Source organism: Manacus candei, unplaced genomic scaffold (assembly GCF_025592945.1).
Source record: "Manacus candei isolate 608988 ecotype Guabito, Panama unplaced genomic scaffold, ASM2559294v1 h1tg000088l, whole genome shotgun sequence".
NCBI classification, from domain to species: domain Eukaryota; kingdom Metazoa; phylum Chordata; class Aves; order Passeriformes; family Pipridae; genus Manacus; species Manacus candei.
Genome location: NW_026138136.1, coordinates 7,291,774 through 7,318,886, shown reverse-complemented (window position 1 = coordinate 7,318,886; position 27,113 = coordinate 7,291,774). Strand labels below are relative to the sequence as shown.

Here is a 27,113-nt window from a genome sequence, read left to right as displayed (position 1 = left end):
CTTTTCATCTTTGTTCAATTTTCATTCCTTTAATGAAATAATTGAGAATCAGGCCTTAAAAGTATGATTGCTTTATTAATAATGGATGGGCAACATTAGAAAGGGCTAATCAACCTGTTAGACTATTCTTTAATAATGTGTGCAACATGATGTTAGCATCGTAACACTCTCATTTGAAGGGATATTTTCCCCACTGGTTGCATTTTCTTTGTAACTGATTCATTTAGTGCAAGTGGCAATTTTAAATCCACTACTCGACTTATCATTGCTGTCAACTGAAATACATCGAACTGGATTTGTAACAGGTGTAAGGTAATATATCTATATTTAGGTGAGATGAATACACCAATTTATATTATCCAGAACCTTAAAATGCAGTTTAGGCTAGCTCTCAGTGGGACTCAGGGTCACTCACCCACCCTTGGCTGTCTTCAGTGTACTCCTCGTGTCCCATGGGCCCATTTCCTCTCTTTGCCTGACATGTAGGGGCACTGCCTTTTTGTTGCACAAATCACAGGTATAGCTTTTCTGTTTTTCTCTCTAGCTTTACTTTCAATTTGCGTAATTAAGCTAAGCGTGGCGCCAGCTCAAATTTAGTTATAATAGCCTGGGACTGGCTTTTCAAAATAATTTTTCTCATATGTTCTTGTGTGTTAGCCTCCAGCATGCAGCAGTAGTTTTGAAACGCTCTATATATTCAACAGTTTAGAGATGCAACATTAGTAAAATTGATCAGATCTTTATGATGTGTTTATTTACTAGAGTAGGAGCTGGATGGCATTCCTGAGATCTCCACACTCTTCCCATTAATGTCATTTTTTTAATAAACAATGTGGGTTAATTGCACCCCATGTAGCAACAGCATAAGCTGGGGCATATCTTTAAGTGGAAATACGTAAAATTGAAAAACAGGATGAAAGATAGTATGTGCTGAAAGGTGCTTTGGTAATGAATGTGCGTTTTGTCAGTCTTGGTTTTTATTTGCAACAGTAGTTGAAAGAGACCTTGTCAAGCAATATATTGCAAATGTGCTGGTAATCTTGTGATTTCCTGTTGCTTCTACTCTAAAATGCACCCTAAAGTTCTGGCAATATAGCTCAGTAATAATAAAACCTCATTTTATTTTGTATAAATATGTATATAACATAAGTGTAATTAGACACACACATGTAGTAATATGTGCAATACATATGCACACATGTATGCATTCACTGTATGTGTCTTTATAAATATCTTTCCTATAAATACAATCATTACAAAAAACTGCAAATCCAATATGTCAAGTTTTGGCAAGATTTTCAGAACAATATTCTTGGTATTTGTATTTTTCTTTTTGGTATTCTTTGGCCACTGAGAAGAAGCTGTTCCCTAGAAGTATCTTTGCCAATGAATTGGTCTTTTTTCAGCTCCTCTGAGCACTGATAAAAAAATGCAGGATCCCATAATGCACTGTCCAGGAAAGGTAAGGAAGGACATCATCAGGCAGTCAACACTTCTGCAGCCAGAGCTAAGTCAGCAATGACATTAATATGTACACACGTGTGTGATGTTGGCTCTGGGAGAATCCCAAGCATTAGACTCTGTTAAGGTGTGCAGGGTGACCAACAAAGCAAAAAAGTTAAGTGCCTCCTATCAGTATGCCTTTTGTGTTGACATCTTCAAGAAAGGATTCCTTAGGAGCTCTTCAGATTACACACTGAAATCTTGCCTGCTTTAACCTTGGTCACACCACCTCTCTGTTCTGCCCTCCATGTCAGCCTGAAGCTTTCCTTACACTTCAACTCAGAGGTGAAGACTGAATACTGGGAACCTCAGATTTCCAATACAAGGTGTATTACACAAAAAAAAGTTGTTTAGCTACCAACAGTTATAAATCCTGTGAACTAATAGGCTGGGTGACCTTGTAATCTATCTACACACTCACTTGTATGTCAAATGCTGGGAAAAACACTTGAAACTCTGCAGGAGGAAACCATGAATTCACATGAAAATGTGCTTTTTACAAAGTTGTGTTAAAATAAAACAATGAAGGAAAGCTTTTCACATCTTTCACAAAAGAATATATTTCTGCCTGTATTAATATTCTACTTTTACCCTTGCCTTCTGGCTTAACCTTTTCTTAGGTTGTATAAGACAGTCTTTTGTTGAAGCAGACAGTGAAAACCTTTATATCAAAAGATAGTACCATAATGAGATACAGTGTTATATCTAGCCCTAATTTCTTTCTACTTACTCTTTCTTTCCTTCTTGTGTTTTCAGTTCTTCCTTACCTCTATTGCTGCTGCTTCTACCATTTTTTATCATGACAATGGCTGAATGTATGAATTGTACAGACTAATAAAATAAGTTCTTTCACAATCTTTTTCACATTTTTTATTCTTCAGCCCTCAAAAAACCCCCAAAAAACAAAACACCAAACTTATTTGTTGCGCATGTAATACCACAAGATGAACCCATTTATGAATGCTTTATTTTGTTTGCAAACCCCATTCTTCCCTCCCCTTCCTTCTACAGAGATTCTGCACTTGCACCTGCAAACAGTAGCAGCAGCATGAAAAAATGTTCTTTTCTCCCATTAACAGTCTTTAAGATATTGCTGGGAGAGGTTTTCCCTGTTAGGTAGTGCAGAACATAATTAACACTGCTAATACTTTATGACATTCTAGAAAAACTGAAAAGGCATTATGTGAGATCAATCACTGTGTTTCTCTCCTGTTGTGAAATCATGGAACAGTGCAAATGCTGCCTGGCCTTCCTGCAACACACTGTAAATCTGTATGCAGTGGGTTTGATTTTTTTTTTCTAGAGGTCTCTGCATACTTCTCAGCTGAGAGCAGCCACCCTGACTGTAGCATGAAATGCCCTCTGGACTGCTCCATTTCTCCTTTTGATCACGCATTTTCTAGGCAGAACATATCTCTGCGGCTTCAGCTTGAGACATGGAGATAAGGATGAATAGTGCAAAGGAGGGTCTCCAGGCTCTGGAGAAAAACTGTGTGCCTGGGGCTAGAACCAGAGCCAGAACCGCCTCTACAACACCCATACTGTTAGTGAAAGCTGATAGGTATAACATGCATAACAATATATTTTAGTATTTTCATGATTTTCTGTCTTCATACAGTTTGAAAAGCAGTCCTCAAAAAACACTCATTTAATCTTATACTGCCCTTTCCAAGTACACACATCTAAAAACTGGAAAATCAGCATGTATTTCTGTGTCCATTCATTCACCCTATTTTGATGTCTCTTCAGTGCCTCTGCAAAGAGTCAAGTACAAGCAAGGAAGGGCAACAGCAAAACATCACCTTTCCAGCTGTAGCTGAGTGGTAAATGATTCTCATCTTATTTCATCTTTCTTCTTGCATACACACTCTGCATGTGTGCACATCTGATGTGCACCAGCAGCTACCAGAATCTGTACCTCCACTTGTTTCTGAAGTGATTTTCCCCCATTTGAAACAATAGTTGCTCTTCCTATTCCAAATCTTGCTTGCTATTATTTCACACTCCTTCTCAACTTACCAGATCATTACATGCTTTTATACTGCATTTGATTTTTCTCTCAACTTACAGTAAAAAGTCTATTAGCTATAGTTGGAAAATTGAACCTCTTCCAGCTGTGGGTAGCTCATATAGCCAAGATATGTTTTGCATGTAAATGGAACATATTACATGTCAATTGAATTGAAAAGCAACTCTTAAAACTCTTTTTAACTTTTATTAAGTTTCAAAATTATTATGCCCTATGCCTAAATTAAGTTTGGGAGCATTTAATTTTCATTTTTGTTTATCTTGTTATGCAGTCTTATTTGGCTAATTAATGCCTTTTTGGCTTATTTGACATTCCCAGCAATAATTTCTCATGCAGAATATAATTGAAAAATGAAAAAGAAAATTTCAGTTAAAGAAAATTAACCTTCTTCACCTATTATTTTCTAAATTTATATATTTGGGGGATTTTTTTACCTATTTAAGCAAAATAATTTGTGACATTAACTGTGAGGGGTTTTGCATTGGTTTAAATCAAAAACAATGCTATGTAAATTCTTGAGTTTACTTTTCTGACTTTTCTACTGCAGTAGCTACATACAGAATTTTTAGAGCTTTGTAAATTATCACTTAAGGGTGTGGAAATCTCTGATGGTTAATGCTTTATCAGAACCTCAGTGGGACTTCAAACAGTAATTAAAGCAGTTTCAGTACTGTTCCTGTGTCTATGTTGTAATTGGTGACATCATTAGTTGATTAGAGTAATCAGCTAAAAGAGTCTTGAGCTCAGTTTTGGTTGTAATATTGAGATAAACCTGAAACTGAATTATGAGTACTTTCTGAGCTTGGTATCTGAATTTAGATCATGAAGGAAGAAGAGAAAACTGAGACAAAGAGTAATAAAAAACATAATAGGACAAAAAAAAAGAAATATTGCCTGAATATAGTCTGGGTTTATAGTTAAACAGGATCAAATTTGCTCATTCTAAGAATCTGATTTTAAAATCAGGAGTTCATTTTGATATGTTTCTGCATTATTCTTGCTGTGACTTGATTCTTGTCTCTTGAAAATTTCAATGTGTCTATCCGTTAAAAATAATGGGATTGGTTCCATTTAAATGTTGTATGATTTGGTTTCAGATTTTAGATGAGCTGAAATTCTGAGTCTCGTTATGGATGTGTTTGCAAACCGTATTGATTGAAACATTTAAATCAAGATTGAACAAATTTGTGGTAAATATCTAGTGCGGAAGTTTTCTAAATTACTTTCTTCTTCAGCAGAAGTTGGTGTTTAAACCTATTTAAGGTTATAATTTTTATTTTTTTCTAAATTAAAATTTAGTACTTCAGTAGAATTGATGTTAATCTCCTTGAAGTTGGAATACATTTGCCAAAATGTAAAGCAGGACAGAAGAGTTGCAGCCAGTATGGTATCACATTGGTATTTTTTATATTTCATAGAAACCTGACATCAAAGAGGTTGTCTAATACCTAGACTACAAAAAGATATCTCCATATTGTTTCTGTGAATGAAACTACCGTGGTTGGCCAAGAGGGTTGTTTGTTTGTTTCTTTGTTTATTATTCCTTTCATTTGTGGAGGCTTTAGTTGCAAATATTTCCATAAATCTTCCTTCTAGGACAGTGGCAGTAACACACATGCACAGTAGTCAGAGTGCTGCACATTTTGATTTTGTCCCAACTTGGGGTAATATCTGACCACCAAAATGACCCATCTGAAAATGGTGTAGCTGATGCAGTTGTTGTACTTGACCGTAAGTATCTGCTTACTTAAGGTGCTACAGGAGTATAGTGATATTTTCATTTTGCATCTTCAGGAAAGTCCTTTTCATGTTCTGTTGAGTTTTAAGATTGCCCATACTGTTTGGGAGTAATTTTTGTAGCCCTTGTCATCTCCTTAAATGCAAATATTTTCATTTTTCCCTTGATAGCTGATCTTCAAGTCTACTAAGAATTCATTTTATGTGCTACCTTCTTTTTCTTTCAAAACTGTTTTTAAAGCATGCTTTTACATCATCCTTTTTATTCCCTATTTCCATTTTTAGATTTTAATTCCATAAAATGTCAGCTCAGTTCACCTGCCTCCTACGACACCTCTTGTTTTAATTTAAAGCTTGACTCTCAAGTAGCTTCTTTCTCTCTAGTCATATTTTCAGCTTTTCTATCAGCTGATCTCTACATGATCATTATTTTCAATGAGTTCTCCCTATTTTTCAGATTCCTAATGTTTATGCTTATAAAACTCAAGTTAACTTCAAAGGAAGCATTTTCCACTCTGTAGTATGTACTGAGGTTGAAATTCTTCTTGCTCTATTATATTGTTTCTTAGGCTTTATATAAACACAATTAATCAGAATAGCATGTATATACAAGAGAAGACAGAAAGTTGGGGGGAAAAAATTCCCATAAATGAAAGTTCACTAGAATGTGATAGTCAGAAGAAAACCATGTATATCTCTGCCGGGTCTTGCATTTGGCAAGTTTGTGAACTCTGAGAATCTTTTATTTTGAGTTTAACAAAGATCTGAACTGCTGCAGTAAATGATACACTTTATAATCTCTAGAAACACTTAATTTCAGGGATCACATATTTTAAAGGATCTATGAGGAAAGCAGCTGAGTTAGTATTTAACATCTTGCATCCATTGCCACTGGTTCTTCTAATTTATTTTAAAATAATGTTGTAATTTCTGAGGTCATTGATCTTGACAGAAATTGGTAAATCAAGGTTCTATGAGAAAAACAGTTTTCCTGGTACTTGCAATATTTGCCAATTAGCACATCTGTGAAGATAGCTTGAGAGTTCTGGGTAATCAGAAGATATCCCATGCAACAGTCACAGACTGAAACTACCACAGACTGAGTCGTGAAATTCAAACTGGAGTCTTTCAGAGCTGTTTCAAGTTTGGTTTTGTCGGTTTTTTCCCCAAATCAGAGATGCTGGTAACTAATGTTCAATTTTTACAAGTTCTGGTCATATAACTGAGGCATAATGTTATTTCTGTGAGAGAAAGATCTGAAGTTCATGTGACATAGCCAAACACTTTGATCTGACAATCTGTTGTTCACTGTGAATATTTAGAGATGCTTCTGTGTGATGCTTATCAGCGTAACATTTGAATGATACAGGTACATTAATATTTTTATAGTTTATGGTAGAATAGGTAAGTGCTACTATATTTATTTTTGAATGAAGAAGTGAACAGTGTAGATGAAATGAGATGCTCCAGGGCTCACAAGAAACCCTTTGGTAGGGCTGGGAATCAAACCCTGTTCTTTCCAAGTTCCCCTCTGCATGGGACTCTGTTAAAACTATGTAAGCAGCACGTAGACATGTGCCCAAAGGCAGTCAGCTGCAGAAACTGAGCCTGAGGAGGTAGGAGGAGGCTGTGACCACAGGCATGTTTTCTCTTTTAATACAGGAGAGAAATTCCTCTCTGAATTCTTCCTGACAAGTGTCAGCAAAAGGAATCAGCTACCCTGTTTCAGATATTGTTTCTAGAAGAATGTAAGTGCTTTGTCCAAACTCATCACAAGTTTCTATTCATACCCAGGTTTCAGTAGCTTTAAAAATCTGTCACCTTGAAAGAGTTTTTTCTTCTTACTTGATAAAACTTGTTGCCTCTTGTTTTACTTAAGTTGAAAAATAACACAAGCCAAGTAGTGCATCATAGGTGGTACAGCCATTCCTATAGCCCTGGCTTTAGCTGCACAGATCTTCAGATGACAGTTCTCCCTCCAGAGTTTCCACGCATTTGGTCCAGATAGGCTCAGAAGTGCGCAATTCGTTTCTCTGGACACTGACTCCAGATTGGTTTTCATATGGAAGTCCATCTCCTCAACCACCTGCTTCAGTTTTGTGAAATGACTTTTATCAGTGAAGCTGATGCCTCATGTGGTCTACCCACAATCTGTTGCTTTGCTGCTGATAATGTTTGGAAAAACCAGCCTTCTCAAAGAAACCAAAAGTCTCTAGGAAAAACTAGAGACCCAGAGCAAAACATGATTGCTAACTAACTTTCTGCTTTTTCCAAGAGAGACCCTGGGTTTTGCCCTGCCCAGTGTAGTTGACCACCAAGTTGGGGATATTTTCCCATGTTTTGCAGGCAATCACTAATACAACTATATTAGGAAATTAATTTTAATTGTAGAATTGTGTCATGCTCCAAGTAATGCATAACAGCAGCTGCATTCTTCAGTAAAAAATGTAATTAAAGTGTCTAGAGAGGAACTTTTTCTTTGTTCTGTAGAGGAAAACAGTTAGTTGTTTCAGGGCTTATACTTCTCCTCTAGCATTCACTGAGGAAATCTGTTTATATTTATCATATCTGTCTTCTTCCTGTGCATCCCTTAAGAAAAATTTTTTTCAAGACTAGGAAAAAATAAAACTAAATATAGCACAATAATATCCTCTTTTAAGCTCAACAGAGTAATTTTTATCTATTATCTAACATATATTATTTTAAATACCAGAAAAATTATACCCTAGAATGAGCTGTGCTGCACATTGAGTTTTAATCTCCTTCTCCCTAGCAACCATCAAAAGGAACAATAAGGGCAATAAATAGCCAAATAGTGTATCAAAAATGAATAAAAATAGTGTCTCTGCTGGGAGAAATGGGTCTTTAATTACTTTTCCTCTGATGTCCCTAAAATTGAAGGTTAGAACAATTAACTGTTGGAAAAAGCAGTTTCGAAATAACCTCAGAAATGGTCTTAGTCTCCAGAACAATAGACCTTTTCTAAAATAAACATGATAATACCCAGGGGATCTCGCTGACTTCAGGAAGTTCAAAAGACATCTATGCTTCAACACACAGAGAAAGGAGAAGCAGCAGCCTCGGGGCCGTGTCTTCACTGAAAAAAAGGGATGTCTTTAAACTGCATTAAATTGAGATGGCAGAGGTGTTGCTTTAGTATGACAATGGAGGCAAGAGTAAGGTAGTTTTACCTTTTGCATGGGTAATTTGAGGTCATACTTGAGCTGAGGTACAAAGACAACCTTGATGAGGCTCAGTAATTGTTTAAAGTTGGTGGTTTAGTGAGTTTTAATAGCCATCCTGGGTTATTTATTTAAATGAAAAATGGCAGTGATTCACCATATCCATGTGAGGTCGAGTCAGAATATGTTGTACACCATCAAGCTGACTGCAACCCTATAGCAGGAATTAAAATTGCAGCTGCTCTGACTTTTTGTGTTTAACAGAGGTTATGTTAAAATAAGCGATGGTGTCTCTTTCTGTGCAGGCCAGAGTACTGTGGAGTTTGTATTTCCAAGGGTCAGTCTCCAATTGAAAGGGCTGAGTAGTTGAAAATATCTGTATTTGGGTAAATAAATGGTAATCTAGGTAGTTCTCTAATGCATTGCCTTTTGCTCTCTATGCTCTTCAAGATAGATGAAGCATGTTACAGAGGTATGTTTCAACACTGCAGCTGTCTGTGTTGGGAGAATGAAATGCCAGCCCCAGCAGCTCTGTTAGGTGGAAGCAGCAGAGTACCAGAACTGTGCCTGAAATTTTTGAATTTTAGACTTAATTTGCTAAATGTGAGAGCAAGAGGAACCAGCTAGGTGTTATATATTACTTGACTGTAAAATGAGTCTAGGAAAACTAGTTGTCTACGTTTGCTGGCTAGCATTACACGACCCAAACATATGCTGCTCTCCAAGTGAACTGTAGGTTTATAGATGTCATTTTACCACTCTGAGTAACTGACCACAGTGTTGTGCCTCCTAACACTTTAAGTGTTCAGTCCCTCAGACTGCTAATGCATTTTTTTTACAAAGGCTCATAACAGCTCACAGGAGTCATTGGAAGTTTCGCAACTGACTTACAACAGGAGCTTTTCAAAACCCCAATCCCAGTAGATTTGACTTACATTTGAAAGTGGTGACTTGCTAAGTGAGATTCAAAGATATGAGGATGCAATTTATTCTTCATCCAAGGCTGTTGTCTGCCTAAATGCGTTATTCCTTGTGGGGTTTTTTCCTGGTCTATAGGTGGGAATTGATGCTGCATTAACTGTGCGGGTTATCTGGAACATCAGCCTGGACCAAACATGCTGCATCATTGGGCTTCCACTTGCACCAAGGAGGATGAAGTTTTCAAAAGCATACAATGGGAGCTGGGTACTAGTTGCAGATTGATTAATTTTTTTGCTTGTTTCAATAATTTTTGTCTGTTTGTTTTGTTGTTTTTATTTATCTATCTATTTTTTTATTTATTTGAATTTAAAAGTAAATGAGTCAGTAGATTCATGGTAATACCATAAAGAAATTAATGAGCATTTCATGTTTATTAAGAAATACAGTTGAGAGAAAATCGATGTGCTTGCTTTCAAAAAAAAATTCTGGTTTGAAAGGTTCTTCAATTTGTAAGAGATTTCTTACCCACAAAATACTGTTGTGATAAAAAGATTTTTCAAGGAGAAATGTTTCACCGAAGGCAATTTTGTATTATTGTGTATTCTGTTGTGGTTTTTTTGTGAGACTTGAAGTTTTCTAGGAGGAGAAAAAGTCTAAATAAAACCAAGAACTAAAATTTTTAGCTCATATTTTTAGAGAATCCTCTCTCATTTGTTGTTCTGAACTCAATATACTTTTTTTTTTTCCTTGGTTTTGAATTTAGTCTTGCAAGTTCACAGGAGAAAGCTGGCACAGAGAACTCTCTTAGACTGCTATTTTACCCTTGTGGGTAACTTGATGAGTTAGCGTGTGCATTTACATTAAGAGATGTGATCCTCAACATTTTCTGAAGAAAAGTGGTATGGTGCAGTCAAATGCACTGCTGGGAGATGTTTCCTCATCTAGTGTTACCCCCAGTTTGCTTCTTGTTAGGATCATTCAATAATTATTAATTTTTTCCTTTAAGTGAAAGTATTTTCTCTCTCATTTCATTGCTTATGACATTCTAATACTTGAAGATGATTTTCATACACCCTATCTTTGTAGTCTTTATTTAACCATCTTTTAATCTTTACCCAGAAATCACAATGTCCTCTGCTTTAATAATATTTTCCTCTTTTCTGTAAATTTCCTATATTTTTTGTGATAAAGACTTTTCAGAAACAGGAACACAATATTTTAGATGTCATCTCAGTGGTATATTCATTGGGATTTTCTTATATCTTGTGTCAGAGGTAAATAATACCATGTTCCTTTTTCTACTATAAAGTGCTATCTGTACTGTGTAGCTGAAATACATATTGTGTTTCTTCTTTTCTTTTTAGCATTGAGTGTTCATGATATAAAATAGATCTTGCTGACAGAATCCAGCATGGTCTTCAACTAGAAACCATTACAATAGGGGAACTTCTCTTACCTCCACCAGTCACTGACTGGTGAAGCAGACACACTACACTTCTCAGAGAACATGCTGTCCCCTCAGGGTCATTTTTCCTCACTTCTATCTGTACAAATGACTGCAAAAGAGGAAGACCAGACTCTGTTTGTATGCTGTATGGTTAGATAGCTGTAGACACTGTATCTTTAGATAGTTGTGCATGGAAATCTCTAGTATAACCTCTGTTTCAGCTGAATATCATTGATGAATCAGAGGCAAAATTTTGTTATGTTTTCCTACAAAGAAATTAATCAGAAATGTATCAGAAATTAATCAGAAATATGAGACATGTAAATGGATAATTGCTTTTACCAGCTGAATATTGTGTTCTTAGATAGCTTTTTGAAACAACAAAGTACACTATGCACAGCGTTTGCAATCAAACCTTTATAGGTACCCTTACAAAGGGTAAATTTGCTAAAAAAGATGGAAAAAAAGAGTACAAATTTTTACTCAAATTCAGCCTTTCTTCTCCTTTGTGAATCATTTGCAAGCAGAACTGAATTTCCGTAAACTTGTATGTTGCTAAAGGTTGCGTCAAAAGACATTTCTGTGTATGTACTATAGCTCTGTGGCAGCAACTTGTATTCAGAAAAACTAAAATTTTGAAGATCTTGGTGTGACTGCCTTGCTGTGGGACTATATAAACACTTCTAAGTACATCAGTGACCAAGCTCTTTGATGCACACAGAGAACTTGTCACAAATGTCTACTCTCTTGTTAGCCCTTCAGGCTATTCAGAAATCTATTTTTCTCACCAAGCACACACTTCTGGCAGAAGCTATGCTCTCTCTTGGAAACTATGCTTTAGCAGTCACATCTTCTAGTCTTCACCTCTTCTTATTCTCTTGTCTTTTTCAAAAATCATATTTTTCGCTGAAGAAATAATGGTCACTTGGCTGGCTAGCCCCACCCAAAACATTCATGCTTTATTCTCCTTTCTCCCTCATAAACATCATTAATCTGTAGCACATGACTTCTTTGCATATGAGTTTGGAAATGTTTAAAAAACTAGGAGGGAAGAAGGTAATTGCAACCAGGTACTACCGAAGAAAATTTATTTGTCTATATATGTTATTGGAGAGCAGCTCCGACACCAGTCAGAGCTTCTGAGGAGCTGGAAAACTTTCATTCTGCAAATTAATTCCTACAGTCCTGTTGAAATGGTCAGTTTGATGGAGCAATCAGGGCTGACAGATGCCCAGTGCCTCCCAGAGCAGTGATTTTGTTTCATCTAAAGAGATAAAAAGCAATACTGGCTGACAGAGCAAGGTCTTTGGAGCCTTTCTTAGCAGGATACGTCTTTCTACACTTTGCTCCTAAGCGCTCAGTATCCCATGGCAACCTCTTTTCTTCAGGGGGCTTTAGATTTTGACATATCATTAATACATGAGTTCAGGAAGCAAAACCGCAAAGCTGGAGATTGGTTCATGGATTAAGCTGAGGTAAATAGCAAAGAAATGTAAAGGCAGGCTGAAACTAATTTTATGGTCCTTCTTTTGGGATTAATGCCTAAATTTGTTTGTCTGGTAATGAAGAAAAGTAATCACCTGCAGATGCAGGTAGAAATTGTAGAGGAGAGGTGTTTTTAAAGAGGAGACCTGCAGGACACTAATGCCAAACAGTTTTTAAAAACTAGGGTATTTTAAAGCATTAACTGCTAATTGAAAAGGAAGGCTAGTGTAATTCATTCAGTATGGAAGTATTACACCCTGTTTGACTGCAAAATAGATTTTAACGAGAGGGCAGCAAGACCACTGGTAAAAAAAGTAGGGTGAAGTATAAACTTCATATGTGCTTTGGTACATAATAGACTGAAACACTGCATGGAAATTAGAAACTGACTCAGTTCATCCTTTTAGTATGTTGGGTCTTCAGATACTGGAGAGTAGTTTTGCCTCCCAGTTGCTCTAGCAGAGGCATTTGCAAAGTATGGGACTCATTCACAAGCTGCGAAAGATAAGGATCCTTCACATGTGTAAAAGGTAGTATGAAGATAATAAGGAGCAAACACTACTTATGCTGACTGTACTATTCAGGATTATTCATTAACTAACCTCAATCTTTGATTTCTGTCAAGCTCAAAATATGATGACTGGTCAACAACATCCGAAACCCCTTTCCTCTGGAGTGCACAGGGCCTTGCTTGGCAAGAAAATGAGAGTGTGTTAGCATTTCCAAGTGCTTATTGTCTGCCCATTATAGGCTTATATCAATATTTGGAATGTACAGGGAGGAAAGATACATAGATGCAGCTGTGGAACCAGATTCTTACTTTTTTTATTTATTTATGAGATGCAAAATCTTAGCTCCACCCAAGGTGCTTGCTAGTTTAACTGAAGGCAATTTCTGAAGCATGAGCTACATCAATAAAGGAATACAGGGACGTAAAATACATTCATGAATTTTGTCCCCAGTTGTCTCTTGGTGCAAATTTGTCAGAATATGGCTTCAAACTTAAAAAATAGTTGGTTGTGATTGTGGGTGAAAGGAACTCAGGAAGAAAGTCAGAGAATTCAAAAACTAATACCTTGTAGAATAATTTTTCATGGATTGGTAGAACTTCATTTATTCCAAAGTAGACATGAAAAGGATGTATATATGTATACTTCATCTGGAGAAAATAAATGGTAGGTTGTGTAAATTCTCTACTTTTATGTCTTATTTACCACCACTGACACACAGCAAGGTGTCTGAATGCATTTTGGAAAGACAAGCTGCTTCTGCACATACTTTATTGAAAGGACATATCTGAAGTTGGTGATCTAGTAAATCAAGCAGAAGGTCCTGCTTTGTTGTTTGTTGTTAATAGCTTAAATGTAAAATGGTGATCATTTGTAGGAGATAGTATTAGCAAAGACCATTCCATCTGAATGAAGTTGAGCTACAGAACACCTGAGAAATGGTAAAAATAACTTTTTAGATGCTGAACTTTCTAAATTAGATCTGACATTTTGTGTTAGTTCTTCAGCCTTAGATTTTGTAAATGCATCTAGAAGATTTTGGGAGAGAAATGTCATCATCTGTTCTGATCTCTTGCCCGGTATAATTTTCCTTAGGCCAAAATAATGTCTTAGACAGTAGCACAGTTAATTTTTCTACGTCCTGTCTGAAACATCAACTTTCAGATGTTAGGGAAAGATCACAGAGTGATACTCGAAGTATTCAAAAGCCTGTCAGAAAAATACACAACAGTAATAAAAATGGAAATCTGTATAGAAAGCCTTACCTAAACTGGCATATGGTTTTATTGAGCCTGAAAAAATTGTATGTCCAGTCAGATATGAGATCCTCTCTAGAGGCTGCGGAAATGCTGTGGCTCTTTAGAAAATAGCCATCATACTTAGGATTGAAAGTGCTGTGCACTTACATAGATGAAGTGTTACTGCTATTTTTTCTTTAGTTCACCATATCTGCTTAACCATAGCTCTGATAGACTGCTTAGAACATTGAACAAGTTTTCTGCAGAGTGTTGTCTGTTTGTATGGCCACAATCACACAGCATTCCTTGTTCATCCTTCATATCCAAACTTTTTGTGATCAAATGGTACAATACCATGCTATTAATTCTGGAAACTTTACTGCAAGACATATAGTTGTAGGTTTTCCTTAAATCTATAGTTATTGGGAGAAGCCAAAAAAGAAACTTAATAGTCTTCATGATAACAGGGGAAAGTGTGAAAATACGGTCTTACTGCACTTTGGAGATTCAAAGCCACATTTAAAACTTCCAATTTTGTGTTTAGCCAGCTAGTGTTTGGCTAAATTACTGTCCTATTTGGAGCTGATGATGCAAATGAGATCCTCAACTGCATGTTGATGGTCATAAATGCCACTTCGAGATAAGCCATGATAGCTACAATAACTTGGAATATGTTGATCTCAGAACACTAGAGGTGAATTAGCTGTGGTGGCTGTTATGGTCCAATATTTGCCCTTCTTCCCATGTCTTTCAAGGAGTGACTTCTCATGAAGAAGATGGAAACAGATAGTCAGGAATCCTTCCACTCTCTGGGGAATGACAGCTTTTCTTCCCACAAACTGAACACTCAAGCCTAACCTAATGAGATGTGGGGCACTGAGATTGTTCATGGCTGGACATATGTGTAAGATGTGGGACTAAATGGTGGAAGATCTTAGATTCTTGATTTAGAAAAATGTGCTCTGGTTGTACTTTAATACGCCTCTAACATACATTTCTCAGATATTTTATTCAGCATGACTTCCTGCTATTGAGAGATATTTAAATGAAAAAAGGCCTGGAAAAATTGCAACAACTGCAAGAAATAAGTGTAAGTATGCTAGTTTTGTTGTCAAGCCATCAATATGAATTGCCTGTACATGAGATGATTTTTATAAGGGTGTTAACAAGCTACCTCCTACAGAACTTGATCGCATTAACATCAAACAATCCTACAGCTACTGGGGAAAAGAAGGTGCAACTGTGAGTGAGTAGTGCATTTCATAACATTTTTAAGAGGCAGATTCCATCTCAGAAGCAGCAGAAACAACGACAAAAAAAGGGCTTTTGGTTGTGACCAGGCTTAAGTGAACCGACTGACTGCAGGTGGCCTCACAAATAAAGAAACAAAAAAGCGATTAGAGCAGCTTCAAATATCCTTTCTGTTTTAAGAGACATATACTTGAATGGGTCTTACTGTCTATACATTTTAGTTTCCCAGCTACAGTATGTAGCTGAAACTCCCTTGTTATATGACTCCCTTCCCATGTGACTGGGAATTTTTAATTTAAAATTAATTTTAAAGGTACTGCAATGCAAGCACAGAGAAGGGATGAGAATGCTGATGTGTCACACATCTTTTTCTTCATCCCTCACCACCCCCTATCATTGGAGATTCTTAAATAAATTTTGTTACATTAATATTTGTAATTTATGCTATTTTTCCATTTGATTGAAAGCTGCTTGCAGGTTCTGCAAGCAGAATAAAGGAGCTGATGCTTGTTGCTCTCACAGAAGTTGCAGCTGGAAGATGCTATGTGTCTCTGTACATGTACAGAAGGGGAAAGGCTGCTGATTCAAGTATCTATCTTGCCATGGTCCTGCTTCACCACCATGCCCCTAAAACTCAGAAACTGATTCATTTGGAACTGTTAAACAAGTATTTAACTGTTAGCATTTGTTCTGTACCCTTTCTCCACCCTCATATTAATGAACTTTTTCTTCCCATGTCCTTTCTGATACCTATATGAGGCAAAAGGGAGCATGTGCTGTGCGTGGTGTAGCACTTTGTCCGCTGGGACTGTCCCTGCAGTGGATTCATGTTTGTGTAGCAGCCTAAGGCTCACTGTCTCAGGTATTTTTGCAGCAAAGAACAGTTAGATTAAAGCAAGATAGCAAAACAGAGTGCTAGGGGTAAAAGTTATCTGCATTTGTTCTACAGGTCCTTCTGATCTCTCCTCTGAACTGCTCAACAGTTATAGGACTTCATAATACTCCTTGTCACCGCGTGCTGCTCTCGTTGAAGTGGCTGGGCAGTGACAAGACATCAGAGATGTTTTCTGTCTCTGACCACAGGACGTGTGGCCTTTCTGTATGAATGAATACATTCATTATCTTTATCTATTATTTTTTTAATCCCCAACTCTGAAGTAAGCTCAGAAACTACACAACAAAATATTTTAAACTGTTCGACATACATAAATATTTGAATTTGGAGTGGCTGCTAAAGTGGGTTTTAAGCACCTTGTGTTTTCTTCAAGCAAGTCAGCAGTGTACTTGTGGCACAGATAAGTAATGCAAGGGGTCCAAACAGAGTTAGTGTCTTCCATCAGATCACTAATAAGTCAGAAAGATGGACAGGTTTTGGCAGTATGGTCCTTTATCTATGTCATATATACATATGAGTACGCAATAAGAAGTGCACGTAGCTTTAGTCTTATCTTTTTATTCTATAATTTTAGTAGGCTGATATTAAAGGCAGAATACAGTCCTGTTTCTGACAGAACTATATCATCTAGTAGCTTCATTTTTTCAACACTCTCTTGCTCTTATATGGCCCCTACCTGTTTTTGCATGTAACAGCATCCCAGTGCAATTTTACAGAATTCTGATAGTTATGAAAGCATGCCTACATTTTACAGCTTTTTGTCAGGACAGAAAGGTACAATTTTATCTGTATCTTAGATGTGTAGAACCAGAAACCTAAAGAAAGTGAAAAAAAAAGAAGCATATAACTTTCTTAAACACATATAATTGAAAAAACATTCTTAGGCTCAAGTGCTGATTTGGATGGGATATGCAGCTTTGTCAGAAAGGCCCTGGAAGTTCAACCGTTCTTGTACTCTGATGTTCTTTAGTGGTCGGTGTCAGCCCTATGACCCACACCAAGACAAGAAGAAAGTAAGAGGTAAATACAGAAAGGAAATAACAAGTGTCTTCATATGTCTAGGCATTCCTTTCTCTCAAGGGTGTCATTGAGTAGGATCATTCATTATTCTTCATATTTTTGTAATATTAGAACAGTTGTCACAGAAAGACTTTTAAATTATGCTATATCTGATCCTGCATCCTTCTTTTTATCTTAAATAATGTTCACTGTCTCAAACTGTCAGTTAGTTTTGCAGAAGATATTTTTCATGTCTGATCTTTTCAATGACTTTATCATTTACCTTCATTCTCTCACAAAGGTTTTCGGAGCTGTTGCAGTTAAACACGCTTACAATTTTTTGGAGTTCAGTAGGAAGAAGACAAGTAGCAGAATTAAAACAGCAATGAGAAATCAATTTTACAGTGCTAGACTCCTGAAGATCTATGGACCAGGGAATCAAGAATTCTCTGAGGTGCTGTGCAGACACTGCACTCCCTCAACACACGTGTTTTGCCCTGTAGCTTCCTCAAAGAGCCGGATGGGAAACAGAGCCCGAAGGTCACATTCTGTTGTTCTGTAGGCTTGAAGGCATTCATCACTGTGCCGAGTCTTCGGTTGTGTTGTGTCAGCACTTCATCATGTTTCATTTCCTTCCCCTGTCTCTCCTGCCTGTGTGTGTAGTGGGAAATAGTTTTTAAAAAAATGGCTTCTGCTTTCTTGCTCTTGTCCTTAAGCATGGCAGATGGTAGCTCTGTTTCACAGTGTGCTCTAGCAGATTTTGATTAACAGTTAGGGGGCTTTCAGGCTTTACTTCCAGTCATATGCCAGTTCCCCACTATTAACTGTTACTGTTTTCACTGAAGTTCTTTGCTGAATTGGTCAAAGCAAATTCCACAGTGACAGGTTTAAAAGTGGAGAATATAGCTTTAAATAGAAAATAGTAGTATCTTTGTATACGTCACAGGTAATTTAACATCTACTCTTGTATCTAAGGTAGTGACCTTTTGTTAATTGTTGAAGCAAATGATTGCATCATCATCAGAAAATAATGTCTTTAGCATACTTTACTGCTAGCCCAGTTCCAGTTTCTTTAGCGTGTTCTGACATCCCACATCACTGATTTTCTGGATAGTTAGAAGATGGTAGTCTCCTGAGAGTCCTCTTTCAAGCTCTGCACGGTGGTAGCTGATAACTTTATGAAAGTAAAAGGGACAGTATAAAACTGGAAGAAAATCACAGAGCTTTAAATGTTTCCTTGATATTCACTGGACCTCTAGAATGAGCAAAAGTAATGCCAGAAATATTACCCAGGAGGTCAGTTAATATCTTTCCTACCTTAAAGTCTCAACTGTTACTGATGCTTCATAAAGCTATTCATTTCTCTGTGGAGTTTAATAGCTGTGGGGTTTATGGTTATTTTTAGAGAAAACATAAAGCAAATGTCACCTGCTTTCTCTCCCTCACTCCTCACCAGTATTGCTCTTCAATGCTCTGTGCCGCTGACTGCAAAGCTTAATGTTGATGGATACTTGTACAGTCCAATACTTGGTTTCCCATCATTTTCACTGAAGCTATTCCCATTCAGAGGAATGGGCTGACAGAAGTGTCCTCCTGCAGTTCCTTTGAGTTACACAGCAGCAGCCATGGTAAGATTCTCATTGCAGAGGAGGTATGTCTAGACTGTTGAGGGATTCCTCAAGCCAGGAGCATGGTAAGCTTCAATGGTGGCATCTTTGCTGCCGAGGATTTTGCAAACTGCCCCAGCTTTTCCCTTGGGATTCGTTGTACAAAGGTTGTGAAGTGCAGTGGAAACCTCAAAACTTTCTGGTTTTCTTACACACAAGAGTAAATATTTCATGTTTCCTAGGTGAGTAGATGGATTTAGTCTCATGTAACTAAAAGAAATAAACATAGAGTAACTTGCCTTCACTCTAAAACTGTAATCTTTTTTCTTCTCATAAGCTATGCACTCAGGCTTGCAAACTGAAACAGCTTGTAAATATACTAATGGGGAAAGACACATTGTGAAACATTTCTCACTCAACTCTGAAACTTAGATTCCAGTTAAGTTTGTAGAGCATTTTAACTGCATATTCAGAAAATACTAAGGTCTCAGTTTTCTATTAGGCATAAGTAAGCTAAAATGGTTTAGACTACCTTATCATGCCGATATACATGAAACTTCATATGCATTTCAGATCAGAGAGTTTTGAAACTTGGAAGTATTTTGATGATGTTATTTTCCTTTCTCACCTATTTGCACCTTTGCCTCTGGGTTCGGGCAATGCCTTGTTGTTTCTGAAACGAGATATTCCAGCTCTTCTTCCAATTAAAATGGTGGGGGGTTGGCTTTTATCTCAAAACTGTGTGTTGTTGCTGGTCAGGTCAAATCAAAATGCAGCTGTTTGGGTAGAGCTTCAGAATATGCCTCTTCTTACTCTCAAATATCTTAAGAGGGTTAGACCAGAATGCCAGTCACTTGAATTAACAGAGCATGAGATGTAATGAAACTATAACACTGTGATTATATGAGAAGCAATGCTTTTCATGCTGTCCTTTTATTATATTTCTCAGATAATACTAACAACACAGGCTCACTCTGAGAAAATGTCAATTTGGATGAAATGGGATGTTTCTAAACTGTCCCATAAATATATTATATAAGTAATTAAGCAAAACTAGATGTCAGGATGACAGATACATTCACAGTGTAATGACTGTGACTCCTTCTTACTGAGAACATTGTCACTCCTGACTTTCTTGCTGAATGTACATATTCAAAATTTATTATTTTCTCATATTTGAGTCTACATATGTAGATGTTCCAAAAATAAGGTATGCTGTTGAAGAATACGAATTGTTATAAACTGAAAACTGAATTAAGATTACAGAGTAGGGGTTTTATGTTTTATCAGCATGTGTGTTTATATATCTTTCAAAGGTATAGAAGTAATGCATTCAGCTTGTTGCTTATTAATAAATTCCTGTACTGGACAGAAGTCCAGTCACTTTATCTCACAGAATTTTTCCCCTTTCATCTCAGCTAAATTTATAGTTTTCATTGCTTGCGTATGATGAAAAAGTTAAGGCCTAAATGCAATAATGAGGTCAATGAGAGTACTTCAGAGAACAAGAATTGTGGAATTGGTCAGTTTCATTTAGGACAATGATTTGTATTCTCTGATTGACATGGTGTTCATGGACCTGGAGTTGGAAAGGACAATGAAAGTTCTTCTGTAGTGCAACACCAGCAGCCTGGTAGGCATGACTGAATGAACGTGTAACGTGTCGGTCAGTTGACAGGCACTTCTACCACTAGAAGAACCTAGTGAAGACTTGCGGCTTCTCTGCTGCGCTGATCAAACCCAGCTCTCCTTTTCTTCCCTTTTAGTTCAAGCCCTGATAATAACTTCTCAATTTCTGAACAATCCTACTACCATGCCATTCATGGCAGGAAGCAATAACATTTGCTTTTCTTATGGTTACTTTTCCTTCCGCAGGGTTCAGGGAAGCATCTCTACCAAGAAACACAGTAGCAGCCTGGAGAAGAATAGACTGAGCAATGAGAAGTTTTCTGGGCCCTTTTAATTAACGAAAGTTTTAAGGATACAGGCAACTTGTGAATCGAGGGTGTTTAAGTAGGTACTGGGCAACTATAAGTTTAATACAAATTTATTCGTATCTGAAAACTTCAGTTTTAATTTTTTGCTACCCATTTATATATCACTTCAGCTTAAGAAAATGAATCTGCAGAATAAATCTACTTAAGAAAACTCTCTTTAGGAGTTAGTTTCTCTTTTGTGTAGTATCACCAAAAAAAATTATTTCCAAGTGATCTGGTTAGGTGATATCCTCTTTTGGCTAGTTTGTAGCAATTTGATATGTAATTCAGTATTGCAATTTAGACTAGCACAAAAATCTGAACTCTTGGAAATCAATAAATAGAACATGATGCTTTAACACAATTCCTCAATGATGCAAGATATGCCAAGTGCAAATTAAAACTGCCTCTGCTTTCTATAACTTCCCTGAGAATTTGAAATCAAATTCAAAATGACAGTCATTTTCTCCTGTAGTGATCCCCCGGAGGCAATTGGTAAGCTCAATCCTAGGGAAAGAACCTGTCTCAAAAGTACTGTTCCTTTGTGATGCAATTTCTCACTCCTTTTAAATCAAAGTAGATAACTTGCCCTATCAGAAACAAATCCAAGAGCCACACAAATATTTTTGAAAACAGATGGACAGCATATTAGTTGCCATATTTAATTTACAACTAAACAGAAAAAAAGGTTGTTTAAGTTCCCTTACATTATTATTTCCCTGTTTCTGTTTGTTTACTAGTAATGAGTGGGAACGTGCATGCCATGTTTTTAAATCTTTGATTAAAAACAGAAGACTTTTTTGATTACTTGTTGGACCAGTTTCCAACATCTTTTTAGTCACTGGTTGAGTAACACTGTTCTAAGATACGGGTAAAGTGCAGCTTTATGATGAAAGAGAATTTGGGAGAAAATGGTTCTTGGTTGATCTTTCTTAGGAAGTGAGAATGATCACAATCTTATACTCGCCTCCAGATATGGAAACATGTTTTTGAGACTACTTTTTCTAATGAATAAACATTGTCTTTTATGGTTATCATATTTTAATCTAAGAAGAGGAAAATCTGTTTCTGAACTGGGCACCCTGTTGCACTGGGAAGATGATAAGTTAATGAAAAGCATATGTTTATGAAAAGCATAAGTTTATTTTTGAGTCAAATTATTTGAAACTCTAAATATTTAATTGATTTTTTTTAAAAAATCACAAAGCAGCTTATAATTGAAAATCACTGGTGGATCATACCTCAGTCAGTTCTTATTGTGAACAGTTAAGAACCATAAGCTTAAAGAAAGACTGTAAGTTTGCTTTCATTTCTCTTTGTACCTGAGTTTCCTCTCGACCTGAAGTGCCTACTACATGAAACTGAGCTTTCAATTTTCTCTTTCTGTTCTGCATACTAGTGTGAGGAATAAAGTAGCAACTTAAATATGTGCCTGTGAACCCTATTCTTTCTGTATGAAAAGTTGGTTGCTACAATCCACAGATGAAATCAGAAATTAATGCCCTGACTGAACTCTGTTTAATATTTATGGTCAGATACAAAATAGTCTTTAACAGAATTGTGAATGCGAACAACAAAATAAGTAATTTAAAATTGTGTTTTAAACATTAGATGTTTTAAACATTAGAGACGATGTCAGGAGATGTCTCCACACCAACCATGCTCCTATGGTTAAATCTTTTAATAAATTCATCTGTGGCATAGGGATGGTGTCTGTTTGCTTGTTAAAGGAAACAAAAAGTATGTGAATCTGAGAATTATGCTTGTTTGCCTTGTGGTATTAAGGTCTGGGGGTGTGCACTTGCATGGCACTGTATTCAAGACAAGCAATACATCATACTTACCACTGAACAAAAGGAAGTGAGAACAGGTGTGAGACACGCTCCTGAGAACTGTGAGAAAATCAAAATTCACCCGGGAGAAGGGTGTGAATTTTTAGCAACATGGTAGAGCATGGAGTCAGGAGGTTCATCCTTCCTTAGGAAAATGGGAGAGGTGGTGCTGTATTATGAAATAAAGGCACTGAGTAGACAGCCCTGCAGACCAGATGCGGTCTGCTATGGCCATCCCCAAATTTGTGTGATAGAATGGAAATTCTGGCACTAGAATGGTCCCTGGCAGTTATCTGAGAATTTTCAGTAACATGGCACTGCCTCTGGCAGGTGTTTTCAGAGCACAAGTCAGTACTTTTAGTTGTGCAATGTTAGTGTTCTAATACAGGAATCATATCTCACTTTCAGAAAGAATGACAAGAACCACATCTTTTTGACAACCCTTGGGATACAGAGAAATGAAGAGTGCTGCTTTGCACAGCAGGAACCAGTGACAATGTGAAGAAAGGCTAAAGACAGGCAGAGGAAGAGAGATCTTTTCTCTAAAATCAGGTCCAAGGTAGTGAGACTTTTATGATTCCTTGTGCATTAATCAACAAAACTGAATTTCTGATATGGTGCTAGTGATGGTAATCAAAAGCTTTTTCTAAATAAGGTGGATTTAATTACCGCTTTGCGCTCAGCCAGGCATTAGGAGGCTGCTCTGTGATAGCTACATCAGCATGGAGCAATCTGGCAGTAGTCTTTCAAATATCACAGACTATCCAATGCAAGAAACTTCAGTTTTTGAATGACTTATTGGTAAAATGATCAAGGAAAGAGTGTGGCTGGGAAAGACAGGTGAGTGGATGTGAATATAAATGTTTAGACTGCAAGCCTCATAATGCTGAGGAGGCAAGCACACCAGTATAAGTGAAACATCCAAAATGTAGTAAAACACCTGTAAAAAGGAATGCCTTTGAACCACAGTGTCAGCTCATTCCAGTGTTTTCATGAACTTGCAGCTACTGCTGAAGCAAAATTGTGGATGAATGTGTAAAATATGGATGGGGATAGCAAATAATAGTGTAAACCATTAACATGTAAAGCATTTCTTGATTTCAGAGCTTAAGAAAGTCCTGTGTCTTGTGATGGCAACTATGGAAATTTCTCAGATCCAGAGGCTTTACTTTTATTTTGCTGTTTTCTTTAACACTAGGTAATAGTGAAGTGTAGACAAGTTTTGTTAGTGAACAAGTTTTGTTAGTTTGTTTAAGGAGGTGATGAAAACCCAGTTCGCTTCTGGTTTCTTCAGGAAGGCTTTGCGGTTCTACTCAACATAAATTTTGCAGTGATTGTAGGAAATGGTGGACTGTGAAGTCCAAAAAGGGTACTTTTATATCTACAGAAATATGAGACACTTTTGCTAAGAACTTTTCTTGCCTCAGAAGGACCACTGCTATATGTGATGGAATTGAAATGTGTGCTGTTTCAGCCTCATGAAGCTCTGATTTGATGATCATGGATTGTGTCTTGTGCCTGCTTTCCAGCTAGTGTGTAGAAAATTATCTGTCCAAAACTGGGAGGGATTAACAACTTAACATAGTCTGAAAAAGAAAATGCCTGCTAAGTATGAACATTTGGCAAAAACTAGTGTAAAAACAACTTACTATAGATAAGCTCTGCCATTAGCAATAGGATAAGTTTTAAACCACTCAAGAAAATAAAGACCTGCTTATGAGGCATATATCAGTTGTATTTTACAGTTAACCATTATTTATTGTACACATCAAACTTAAGACATAAGCTTAACTACTTGCTTCTTCCAGGTCAATACAAGTATGTCTCAGCAGAAAATGGCTATGGTGATAATGAAACTGCATTTTACTGTCTTTTCTACAAGCAGCAGAGAGAAAAAACAAACCTGTTTTGCCATTGTCTTTCAAATTCTCCTTTATAAGGGCAACTCTAACTCTGTAGGGAGTGGAAGGAATTATTTAATGGAAGACTGAGGGAAACTACCAGATTGACATCAAAGTTTTGATTTTTATTATAATTAAATTTTTTATATAGGTTATCCCCATCTATCTGTAGGTATACATGTGCACATACACTTGCTTTTATATAGTCAGTTAAAAAAGCAAAATAAAAGCAAAATATTTCTTTTTATTTTATAAATAAACCCTCCTCCTCTGGAGTCATGTTCACCGTAGAACTAATATGTCTATTAGAAGCTGCTGGTTTACTTATTTATGTAGTTTCCATCTGGTGACTTCAAAGTCTTCAATGGATTTATCTTCACAATAAACTCTAGAGATAATGAAGAACACCCTCCAGCTGCTTTTAAGAACATTTTAAAAAAGTACCCAAGAGGTCGTGGTGAATAGCACAAGTAACTTTTACAATGAGACCCAAATAAACCTCTAACAATGTTAAATTTGTTCTTTCCTCATATTTAAGTCCAGGAGCTTCTGTGTGCTAAGTGATGGTGAAGAAGAGGTAGGCTCAATGTCCTCCATTACACTGTCCTGTACTACTTCAGCTCAAGGCAGCGAAGGAGGTCTGTCCCTCTCTCCCCCTGGTGGAGCAATGAGTCCCGCAGTGCTCAGCTGGATACATCAGGTGCTAAGTTCAGTCTTCAGTCGTAGACAGGGACAGGGAAAAAGTGGAGCTTTCTTAGTAAGAGCAAGAGGTTGAGGCATTTTACCTAGCTCTGAGAAACCTCCTAGAAGTGTGTAAGCATTTTCATAGCAGTAGTTCACATTTTCGTAGTTTGGCCAACTTTGGGAGGATTTGCATAAGAATAAGGAGCATATTTCTGACACAAAACTTTACCCACCAATCTTGCAAATTGCACCTTACACTTCCAGTGTATGAGATGCTACAATTTCTCAGGGAACAATCACCTGAATTGCCTGAAATTGCAGACCCATGGAGTTTTCTTTAACTTCATTCATGGAAATATCTGAACAGTTGTGTCTGAAAATGGGTGATGTGATTGTGTGGGGGAAATCCAGCTGCAGACTGTCAGAAAATGACAATCCAGTTGTTTATTTTCCCTTCTCTTCTGGGCTTTGTAAGAAGAATTGGTAGGTAGCCCTAACAACTGGGAAAGCTGTGAGTTCTGCCAGTTACAAAGTTATTGATACAGCTACCAGCATTATTGGCTTTCTAACAAGGCACATTGGCTGAAAATGACTAGTGCTCTTCTTTCTGCATTGTCAGGATTCAGTGTAGGGTTTTTTGACTGCTAACCAAAGACCAATATTAATGATGTCTGACATATAACGTCTGGCACACAAATTCATCATTGGCATGGGTAATAATGCTGGAAGTTGAAGGTTCTTTTGTGTTTCTCAACTGTTTATGTTGTAGGTATGCAAATGTAATATATCCACTGTCATGATACAGTTTGCTCCTTTGTACTGAGATGTACATGAGAGTTATTCTAGAAAAATGCAGGAAAGCAGAGTTTGGCAACTACTGTAAGTGGAAAATTTAAACGTGATTCAACTTTTAATTAAGAGAGTCATTTTCTTTCATCTCTCTGCTAGACATGTAATTCTAACTGGTCCTTCATTAGTACAGCTTTCATCAGTATAAAGATAAAGCTGTGTTTAAGAAATTACTTAAGATTAGAGTTCAGTATGAATTTTGTTTACTATCTAAAAATGTGTTGCATTTTTCAAACTGTAGTTTGACTGAATATGTCACAAAAATGTGTTTCTTCTGACTTTTTTTAATTTTATTTTTTTATTTGAGGGATGTGGTAGTGTTCTGGATGGCAGAGTCACTCTGAAACTCTTCAAATAGACATGATATCTGTCACACACAGTTATGAATTAGTGGAGGAAAGGTTGAGAGTAATTTGTATTAGCAGAGGTGCATGTACTATTACATAATTTATTGCAAGTAGTGTTTTGTAAAATTAATATAAAATCTAATGTAGTCTTTAAAGGTTTAAAGTCAAAAGACTAATTGAGTCAGATCCATTTTATTCTATTTCCTGCTTAGTGAATTCCAGCTGACAGCCTAGGAAATCCACACCTCATTACCATATTTTGAAACATCTGTTAAGGAAAACAGATCTGTTTGCCAGAATTCATCTTCCTTTCAGAAGTGCCAAGTATGTGAAAGAACCATTATTGCTTAGGCAAAGACCATGTTCAGCTTTGCTGTCATCAGCCACATAAGGCTGTTTTTGATTCAGAACGTAGGTAATATACTGAGGGAAGCTATTCATAGAATGTTACCGTAATTACTGAAACATGAATATTTCTCCCTTGTATTTCATCTGAGAAATAATCCTTGAGTATCAGACACATTCATTTTAATTCCTCTTTTTAACAGCTTACTACCTGTTAATGTTGTAATTACAACATAAAAACTGCCACTCTGTAAATGAGCTTCCATCAGAATCCAGATGATGAAGTTGTGTTATACACGAAGGGAGATGGTGTCCTTCAGTCCATGGTTCCGGGCCAGTGGTTCAGACACTGCTTGTCTCTCAAAGTACCCCTTGC

At 36.8% G+C, this 27,113-nt stretch overlaps 1 protein-coding gene across 20 annotated transcripts in view; it reads left to right on the top strand.

The window, feature by feature from the left end:
- Positions 1-27,113, top strand: part of LOC127482446 (poly(rC)-binding protein 3-like) — a 493,280-nt gene that overhangs the window by 238,087 nt on the left and 228,080 nt on the right. For 2 of the 20 annotated variants that reach the window (XM_051812774.1, XM_051812771.1), the window contains one exon: positions 23,020-23,170. The exons of the other annotated variants lie outside the window; for them this stretch is intronic. The gene's annotated coding sequence lies outside the window, so the exon portion shown is untranslated. The remainder of the gene's footprint in view (positions 1-23,019; positions 23,171-27,113) is intronic. 20 annotated transcript variants of the gene reach the window in all.